Here is a 10,395-nt window from a genome sequence, read left to right as displayed (position 1 = left end):
ACACCACACCTTAGTGACTTTCTTTCAAAGTTATCTGGAAAGTTTAGTGACTTTCCAGGTAACTTTGAAGAAACAGATGGAGGGGCTCCTGATGAAGAGTTGGCGAACATGCATACATAATTCCTCAGTCTCAATCCCTCTCATTCACTTGTCCTCTTTCCCAGCACCATGGGTTCTGGCCTTCCTGCAGCTTTGAACATCTCAGCTTGTGGTTCCAGATTAATAAAACAGGAAATTAATGAATTTTGGATGAAATCTCCTCAGTTGGGGGCAGGTTGCACCTCATTAATGCCTGTATTATTGATCAGATTGAAAACCTCTGGAATCAAACTGTTAAAGGAAGCCCCCACTCCCACCCCACAACCCTTCAGAAAGAATGCTAATTGCACAGAGGTAACAGATTAATAGCTAATTGGGCATATTTTCAGACAAATCATCATCATGATTTGACACTAAAAGAGATGTGTAAAATATGCATGGGGCCTGTCACAAACAATTAGCACACCAATATTAAGGGTGGGATTGAGAGAAGCATAGCAAAGACAAAAGGGTTTTAATCCAAAGACTCTGAGGCCTACAGCATGTATCTCCTGTTACTATTTAATCTGCTCAATGAAGCAATTAATTTGAACTGGGAATAACATAGTTATTTAGTAATGATTTAAATATCTGCACATCCCTTATTTTATTATGATTGTAACAAAATTGACATTAAAATGTTATTTTTAGACCACAGATGGCGTTCTGTAAATTATTCACATTCTAATCTGTCTGAGTGCACTTATTTTGAGTTAGTTGTAATGAAAACAAAATAACAACAAAATCACAAATTCCAGATTTGTCAGTCTCCCTAACACTAAAAAATTGTCAATATAAATTCATGATTATAAAGTAAAAAATTGTTTAAAAGTCTTGGTAAACGCAAATTTCTTTGTTTCACTTTGGACATTACAAATGTCGCTGCATCATGTACTTCCATTTTGTTGTTTTCTCTTTGGTGACTTTTTATTCTCCCCAGCAGCTTGTCATGAAAAATTAAATGGATGCTAAGTGACTAATGCATTTTCTCAGTCGTGTGTTGAGACAATAAAAAATTAACAAAAGCAGTAATTAATTTTGATTGCTGCCTACAGAACTAAAAAACTTGTGTTATGCTCTCATAAGTAATTCATGTCTCATGCAAATTCTCCTCCTCACCTACATGCAAAATAATGTTGCTTCCATGTTAGAGAAATTCTAAAAGACTTCTAACTTATGTTCCAGCATGTTGTGATTACATTATGTCCCTGTGCACCTCTGTCTAGCTTTTGAAATTGTATTTGTTTTTATTTTGAAGTTCCATCAAGTCATTCAATATGCATTTAACCAGAGGTAAACATGCATTCCAAGCAACTCCACTTTGTAGCTATTAATTCTTACCTTTCTCCCTGGCATTGGTTCATTGTCACACCATTGTGAAACATCTCTCCTTTTGTTTTGCTATTTGCTACATGACATATCACTATCAGCATTGCATGCCTGACATTTAAGTGTCATTTGGCCTAATGCAGCATCCAGTTTCTCCTTGTTTACATGATGTTTGCCTGACTACCACTTTTGTGGTTTCATTACTATATCTAGTTCCTGAAGTGATTCAACAAATAGATGTGGGGCTTTTCTTTTCCACAGTGCAAGTATGAGTATATATTTTTACATAGGGAAGAATTACAATATGAGTAAAAGTTGTTTGCTATTAAGGTCGATTGAGATCATAATTTTAGATATTGATAACTCAAATATTGAAATATGGTCCATGTGCTTTCAAGTTATTATAGTGGTTACTTAGTCATTGGTAATTAACTTAAATGTAGATGACTGAGTCATTTGTAATTTCTAAACTTGCTTGTTTGTTTGTTAGGTTGGTTGGTTGGTTGGTTGGTTGGTTGGTTGGTTGGTTGGTTGGTTGGTTGAATGTTTGTTTCTTTATTTGTTTTGACGTTTTCCATTTGCAAGCAAACCAGGGTCTATGAAACAAGTCTGGTGTTTTACTCATTGTCATAATAACTTTTATTATTTTGAAAACAAAAATTTAATCTTGTTTGTCTAATGGATCCCTTTGTGTATCTTTTCACCGAGAATTTATGTCTTCAATTCTCGGTGAAAGTTGATGAGTTAATGCTGTAAAATTCTGCTCAGGAAAGTTGATCTAGACAGCAGGAGATTGATTTGTGCTGGAATATACAGTATGTTATGAACTTTAAAGATAAAAGAACACTGCTGAACTCTAGCCTAGTGTTATCTAAAAAGAACAGAAAAGACAATTATTTCAAATAATCAAGTTATTGCTTTTGATTGGCAATTCATGTGCAAGTAGAAAACACAAACTGTACACAACTGGACAAGTGCAATTTGCTTGAATGAGAAAGAAATAAAACACATTGTGAAGAACAAAAAATGCTCAAAAATACAAATATATTGTTAAAGGAATACAATTCAAATAGCCAAAACCACTGAATAATGACCTGGTGCTCCATTTTGAGCAAATAATCATAATGGGCAGCTGGTAAAAAGCAGTAAAAAGCAGTTCTAATACAACAACTTTACACTTTCCTGATCCCATCCGTCCATCCATCACTTACAGAGTTACATAGTAATATGATGTTCTCCTTGTAAACACTGGTGAGAATATCGTATCCTCCCTTCATCCCCTCATGACCCCCTTGTAATGCCTGGTTGTCATCATGCTGAATGACTGAATCCATCCTGACAACAAATGGAATATAAGACAAAGAATATGTTTTCCTTCACTCCCCTGTATGACTAATAGATAGACTGTTGGGTTGCATAGCATAAATACTTTAACCATGTCGCCTCCATTTGTAACTGTGCAGCCCGAATAGATTCAAACAGGAACATATGAAATATAAATTGGCATTTTATAATGGCCCTCTGTGTGTGTGTGTGTGTGTGTGTGTGTGTGTGTGTGTGTGTGTGTGTGTGTGTGTGTGTGTGTGTGTGTGTGTGTGTGTGTGTGTCCAAGTGTATGTGTGGAGTTGTCGTAAAGCTCTGCAGGAACTCCCTAGCTCTTGTACACAAAGTAAATTAAGGACAAAGAGAGACCAGGGTTTTCAGTGGGGATGTAAGTGTAATGCCATGTAGTCATAAAAGGTCAACAGACAGAAAGAAAAAATATATAATCCAACCTCTCTGCCCTAGTTATCATACTACCTCTGACAGATGGAAACTCAGATGCATGTCAAAAAGTGTGTTTTGAAAAAAGAAAGTATAGTTTAATAAATGTAACAATTGCATTGTCATTATCCAAATTATTTGACATCCCCTAAAATTTAAAACATTCATAAATAAGTGCTTTAGAAACCGAATCTTTCAGACCATCTGCTTGAGGGTTTCAAAAGGATGGCACATTGTCAGATAACACGTAACAAAAAAAAGCTGATAACCCATTTTTGGCTGATTACCACCCTGACCCCCAACACACACGCACACACACACACACACACACACACACACACACACACACACACACACACACACACACACACACACACACACACACACCAATAATAAACGTCACCACGGTTGAAATAGAATAATACAGGGCTTAATTTAAAACTGGACAGCTATTGAACTGAACATCTGAGTAAACATTATACAAATCTGATCAGGCATGATCAACCACAGCATTGTATGTGGTTGTTATTTTTAGGGGATATTTTCCTTATACGTCACTGGGTCAGAAGTTAACCAGTATCAGAGCAAAGTTCCATATCTTTCGGTCGTAGTATCAACAACATCAGATTGTAGATGTCACTGTGTTTTTGCAGCCTTACAATCATTTCTGCAAGACATGAAATACTCTTCTGTCAGAAACAAAACAATTGTAGGTTCAAATGAAGACTCATTGAAGGAAGAGAAGAGAAGAATGTGAAAAACTGTTAAACGCCAGAGAAAACCTAGCTAGATGAGTAAAAGCACAGATCATGTTGACCAAAAGCAACATGAGTTTTTCGAGCTTGTACTACATTCTTGTTGGACATGTCAAGCAGGGGTTGATTCATCACACACAAACACGCATGCATGCACGCACGCACGCACGCACAAACACACACACACACACACACACACACAAACACACACACACACACACACACAAAGTTGTGCAGATCCCACCGCAGAGCTGTCACTGTAAAAGCTGTAGAACATCTTGTCTAACACAAGAGCTACACTGCTGTACTACATCTTAAATCAAGGCTCCATCAGTGCACTGGATGAAGAACATCTGAACTATCAGACTGCAAACTGAGACAATTATGTCTTCATGGATTTTAAATCTAAACACACACCTACAAACACTTTCCACACACACACACACACACACACACACACACACACACACACACACACACACACATAGAGAGAGAGACAAATGCAAAGGCAATCTTTAGTGCCTTGATTGTATGGACTTAATGAACCTATGCACATCAATACATAGTGACTTACTAGTCTATGTTTTATAGCATGAAGAAATGTCTTTAAAATCTTCAAATAGCCAGCCAGCCAGTGGTGTGGTTATTTATGATGCAATGGTTATACAATAGTGTCATCCCAACTCTACTCCACTTCCTCAAAGCGCACCCCTAACTGGGGGCTTTCAGGAAGAATGAATATGTATGATCCGGCTGAAACATTCTCAGATAAATTTCTTTAAGCAACAACTGTGGATCACTAAATTCTGAATGCTTGTGGTTGTCAGGGTCAGTACAATGGTGCAGTGGGTAACACTGTACACCCTCACTGCAAGAAAGTCCCAGTTGCGATTCACCCTGGAGCATTTCTGTGCGGAGTTTCCATGTTTTCCTCCCGAGTCTGTGTGGGTACCCTCCAGATTTCGCCAGCTTTTCTCCACCAAAAACTCTTGGACAAAATTTTTCAGAATTGTAAATATGAGCATGAATATTTGTTTGTCTATGTGATTCATCCAGGGTACACCCCGGATGAATCACCAGTTCATTGCAGGGCCAAGTCCTTAGCCACCTGAAAGCCTTATTGCTGGAACTGAAGGAGAGATGATTATGATCATCTACTTTATCCTTCAAGAAGATGAATGAAAGAATGACTCGACCGCTGATTTTGGAATAAAACAATATCAATTAATTGCATATTCAGTCAGCATTAAGAAAACCACAAATCAAATAAAGCTGTTGTTTTCCTAGTATGTCACCTACCTGGGACAGTAAAAGGCTTCGTAAGTTTGTTTGTTTTTTTTTTATATATATTTTTAGTAGTTATGCCTAAAACCCACCTCAGGGTTGTTTCACTGTGACAAACATTAGCTTCTGAGGACACAAACACACACACACACACACACACACACACACACACACACACACACACACACACACACACACGCCGAGTCCACGACCCGTCACTCTGCCTCTCCTGTACTGCTTGGACTAATTGCATACCTATAGGGCCCTAGTGTTGTGTTTCAGGGGCCTGTACACAACATTGTGTGTGATTTGACTAACACATGTACTGTGAGTAAAAAGAGAATTTCCCCACGCCGGACGAATAAATTGAATTTAATCTTTAATCTAAAACGTGTTTCTTTATCTTGTTCCAGTCATAAATATCATTGAACCATCTGTGGTAATGATAAAATGAATATACATTATGTAGAACTAATCCCGTGTTTATCGTGTACTATTTTATAACCAAACTAGATACATTTGATTTAGTCAATAACCTCTTGAAGTTCAAATTGAATACAGATGTGTAGATAATTCTCTGCATGTTTTAGTAATTTTGAGGAAGCAGGGAGAACCAGAGTAAACCCCTGCCAGCACATTTCAAACCTTGTGTCTTCTGAGAAAATGAAGCATCTGTGCAGTCCATTTAACATTAACGTTTGTTCTTACATTGTTGTTTGACAACTTAGAACTGCAGTTCACAGGTTTTAGCTCACTTTTTCAAGCTATCAGAATCATTGTTGACACTGTGATCATTCATTCTCAAAAAAGTCTTTGAGGTGACGATATATCAAAACTGAAAGAATCTTACACAAAGATTGAATATAGGTTTCTTGTAGACAACAGTCATTCTGTGTTCTACTGCTGATGTAGGAGGTAAAGGTCTCTCTCACAGCAATACACAAACTCATATAAATACAAAACACACACACAAACATAAATATGATCTCAGGCACACGAAATTTCACTTTAGATAGAAAGAAGAGAATGTGGTGGTCAGTATTGCTTCACAGATATTAGATCATATGCTGCAACATGAAGTTGTGCTCTCTCCATTATTTTCACTCTTACGTGCAGTACACACACACACACGTGCACTCACACACACACACACACACACACACACACACACACACACACACACACACACACACACACACACACACACACACACACACACACACACAAAGATAGAGGTAGGGTCTGGTTGAGCGCCCAGTGTAGGGATACCATCACTTTTAAACAGTTAACAGACCAACTCACTGTCTTAATGTATCACAGACTCTTCCTCTCCATCATACAGCTGCTGTGAGAGATAGACAGATACTGCAGATGTTTCTACTAATGGATCAAAAGACAAATGGGGCTTTAAAGAGGATAGTTGCCCCCACAGGGGTGGTGTGTCTTCAGGAGATAATTATATGACATATTCTTTGTCTGGTGATTTTATCATAATGCAATTTTTTATTAGCTCAGCTAAGAATGTATTTTACAGCTGCAGCAATTTATTACATCCCGCGAAGCTGTGATGTATTGTAATTGTCAGTGTTTGTGTGTTCGTCCGTCCGTCCTTCCACCAAATATCTTCACAACCGTTGAGTGTCGCGGGATGTTGCGGTCTCTGACTGCCTTGTTATATTGGATGCTGTATGTTTTATGACTTTCTTTACCCATTGATTTTGTCATAGGTGACTGTCATCATGAACAGCTGAGAAAAATTGCACCACTTTTAAGTGGTTAGTAGTGAATGGTAAATGAGTTTTACATTGGTTTCATACAACATGGCCTTGAAAAATACTTGCACACTCAGACACACATATATGGATTTTACATTATGTCAATAATGTTTGGGTCTTCAGGCCTTCAGATCATCTAGACCAGCAGCAATTGATAGCTTTACGGTATGAATTTGACAAAAAGTAAGTTTTCTTGATGACTGAAGACTCTAAGTTGGAAAGAAAGAGACAAACAAGCCTTCCATTCAGAAATTAACTCAACTACTCTGGGATCATGGTCCTAAATTTTCTGAAAACACGTGAAGGTGAAGCAGTCTTAAATCAGATTAAATAAATACTGTTTTGTGTCTTCTTAGAAAATTAATAATTTTAAAAAGTTGAGCGGACAGAGATGTTAAATAGAAAAAAGATATGGTTAAGCTTGAGTGTGAGCATTAGTTTTCTGAAGGGAAAAAAAACTGATTCTGACCCTTTGTAAATGTTACATGTTTTAATCTTGTTTGTTTTAATTGAGTTTAACGTGTTATTAAACCATACGTATCATTTCTAATTAATTTTAAAATGTACTGCCCTTATAAGAAGTTAATTTCACTCAATTAAAAGCAGGTTGAAAAAATTGCATGCAAGAGAGAGAATGAGAATTAAACTGCGTCAAAGGTTATTAATGGTTCGCCCATATTCATGTGCCGGACAATTAACCATTCACAGGTGAATGTAACCGATAGGCGCCTTGCTTCCTCTGCGGCAAATCGAATGAACTTCGATAACATCAATGGCATCCCTCTTCCTCCTGCACTCATTCATTCTGCATCTTTTTCCCCTGTTTTTTTTTTTTTTTTTTGAATTGTGCACAAGAAGCGGGTGTCCCTTTGGTTATCAAGCTATCACCAAAATTTGCTCACCCATCTATCGAGGCAGAAAGAGGCAAGGAGGGCAGTACTGAAGGAGAGAGGAAAAAGCCTAATTACTTTGGTCTGCTTTGCTGTCAGGTCATTAATAAAACCTACTTATCTCCCAATGATGCCAAGCCAGGAGCCTCCCTTTTGTTTTATCTACTATAAAATATTTTGGATTCTTTTTTTTCTTTAAAAAAAAAAAAGTCAAGATTTCTGGGTTGGATGAAAAATAAATAAATAAAAAGCTTGTCTATGTATGTTTCCATGGGCATGTCTACAAGCATGTGTGTGTTCCAGCTGAATAAATGTGCTAGAATTACATTGGCCTTGGCTTCATAAACATTGATGGATCTGAGCAACCTGCAAATGCAGATAAGGACTGTGGAAAAATCATTGGGGCAGGTTTATAACTCTTGGCCAATGTATATTTAAAAAGGATTGCAAATGCTATAGGTTACACATACATTCCATCTTCCTTTGCCCATATGACCCACATCAATAATGAGCACGGAAAAAGTAATAGTCAATAATATTCTGCCAGAGATATCCCACACAGAGACCATTTGTGCATATGTTACACCCCCACTCTATCAAATAAAAATATTTAGTTCATTTCTTGTATAGTGTGACCCTTGGCCTGTTTGCTTCGGTGTTGGTTAGATAGAAAATCAAGAGCCCAGAGTTGGAAATCAACTTGGAAACATTGGGCAGCAGTGTTTTGTTGTGTGTGTGGATTTTTTTTCAGCCTGCTAACAGCTGTGTGATGACCAGCCATGGACACAGTATTAACAGTCAGAATGATATTATGTTGAGTTAAATTTGGCAAATTGTCATTTGGCGTGTATTAACAAAGATTGTATCTGTTAAGCCATTTGGTTTGGGTTGCCAAAAGTCAATCTTCGGGTATCAAACAGAATGTGTGTGTACATGTGCTATGCGTATGCTGTTCCTCAGCTTACACACATAACACATACCCAACTATTATCTTCATCATTCCCCAATGATGACAGCTGCTTTGAAACAGTAGCATCCTCAGCTATGTACAGGTCTTTGATCACTCAGGAAATTCAGTTACTAGGTAGCAGAGTAAGGATTATAAAGAAGCTGTTAACTGTGAATATAACATCTAGAGCATTCCAGTGTAACTCGACTCAACAGAGGAGGGAGGGAGAATGGACAGTTCAAATAAAGTGTTTTCATATCCGCTTCTTCCGATGTCACATGTCACAGGGGGAACACTCATCTGTAATTGCCTTAAAATAATAAAATACAGTAGTTTTTTTAAATTAATAAGATTATATAGTTATTTCAATCTGGGTGGCAATATTTTTTTTCCAGTTTTTATGAATGTGATGGAAAACTAAACACATCACAACTGGTTGCATGTTAATGGCAGCCAATTGTGTGAAGTTCCCTTATTTTTTGTTTATTTATTTTACCCCACCATCACCGTATGCCTCAGTTTTATACTGACAATATATCCAGACCACTAACTCAAGCTGACTATTTTTAAATATCCCTTAAAAAACACATACTCCAATCTCTCCTTGCCTGCCTCTTTCCTCCCTGTCAAATACTTCAAATGTCTGAGCATGGCCCAAAACTATGTTTTGTAAAAAAAAGATTGAATATTTGCTCTTTGTTTATTGCATAAGATCAGATAAAGTAAACGTCCCGGCTGGCACAATGAATTCAATTTAATCACACACACACACACACAGACACACACACACACACACACACACACACACACACACACACACACACACACACACACACACACACACACACACACACACACACACACACACACACACACACACACACACACACACACACACACACACACACAACCACACACACACATGGACACACACACATATAACCCACCCCCTATAATTCAGGGTCAACCATGCCCATCTCCACTGCTCTGCATTTAGGACTTATGAATAAGTAATGACATCTCTCATCACCTCAGAGCACTGACAGTCAGGCCAGGAGCGTTCATCTGCTCCAGCCCATGTTCAATGTTAATGTTTTCCTTCCTTCCTGATCATGTGACAGACAAGCAGGTGACCCGAAACCACCATAAACAGCTGCAACCTGTAAGTGCATGACAGTGAGGAATGGAAATATCCAAACTGATTATTTGATTTTGATTAAAGAAGAAATTCAAACTCATCACTTAGCTATGATCAATGCTAAAGTTAGCAAACTTTTACACAATAATTGCAAAATACATGGGTAATATAGGATTTTTTTAAAGTCAGATACATGCGGAGCCATTGTCTGACAAAGAGAAACATATGAATGTTATTAAATCACAAAGGTAAATAAATGTAAATAAAAACATGTAAATAAAGGCCTAGTATGTAGGTGCTTTATTTTTTAAAATTTTTAATCTGCAGGTTTACAGCATTAAAACATAACATAATATGGAAATGAACACCAGCTGTAGCTCCAGGTTATAATGGTTCAAGAGGTTATAATGGCTTGTAATTTGTATTTGTGTAA

This window comes from Antennarius striatus, chromosome 9 (genome assembly GCF_040054535.1).
Source record: "Antennarius striatus isolate MH-2024 chromosome 9, ASM4005453v1, whole genome shotgun sequence".
In the NCBI taxonomy this organism is placed as follows: Eukaryota; Metazoa; Chordata; class Actinopteri; order Lophiiformes; family Antennariidae; genus Antennarius; species Antennarius striatus.
The sequence above is the reverse complement of the archived record's forward strand: the minus strand, read 5'-3'. Positions refer to the sequence as shown.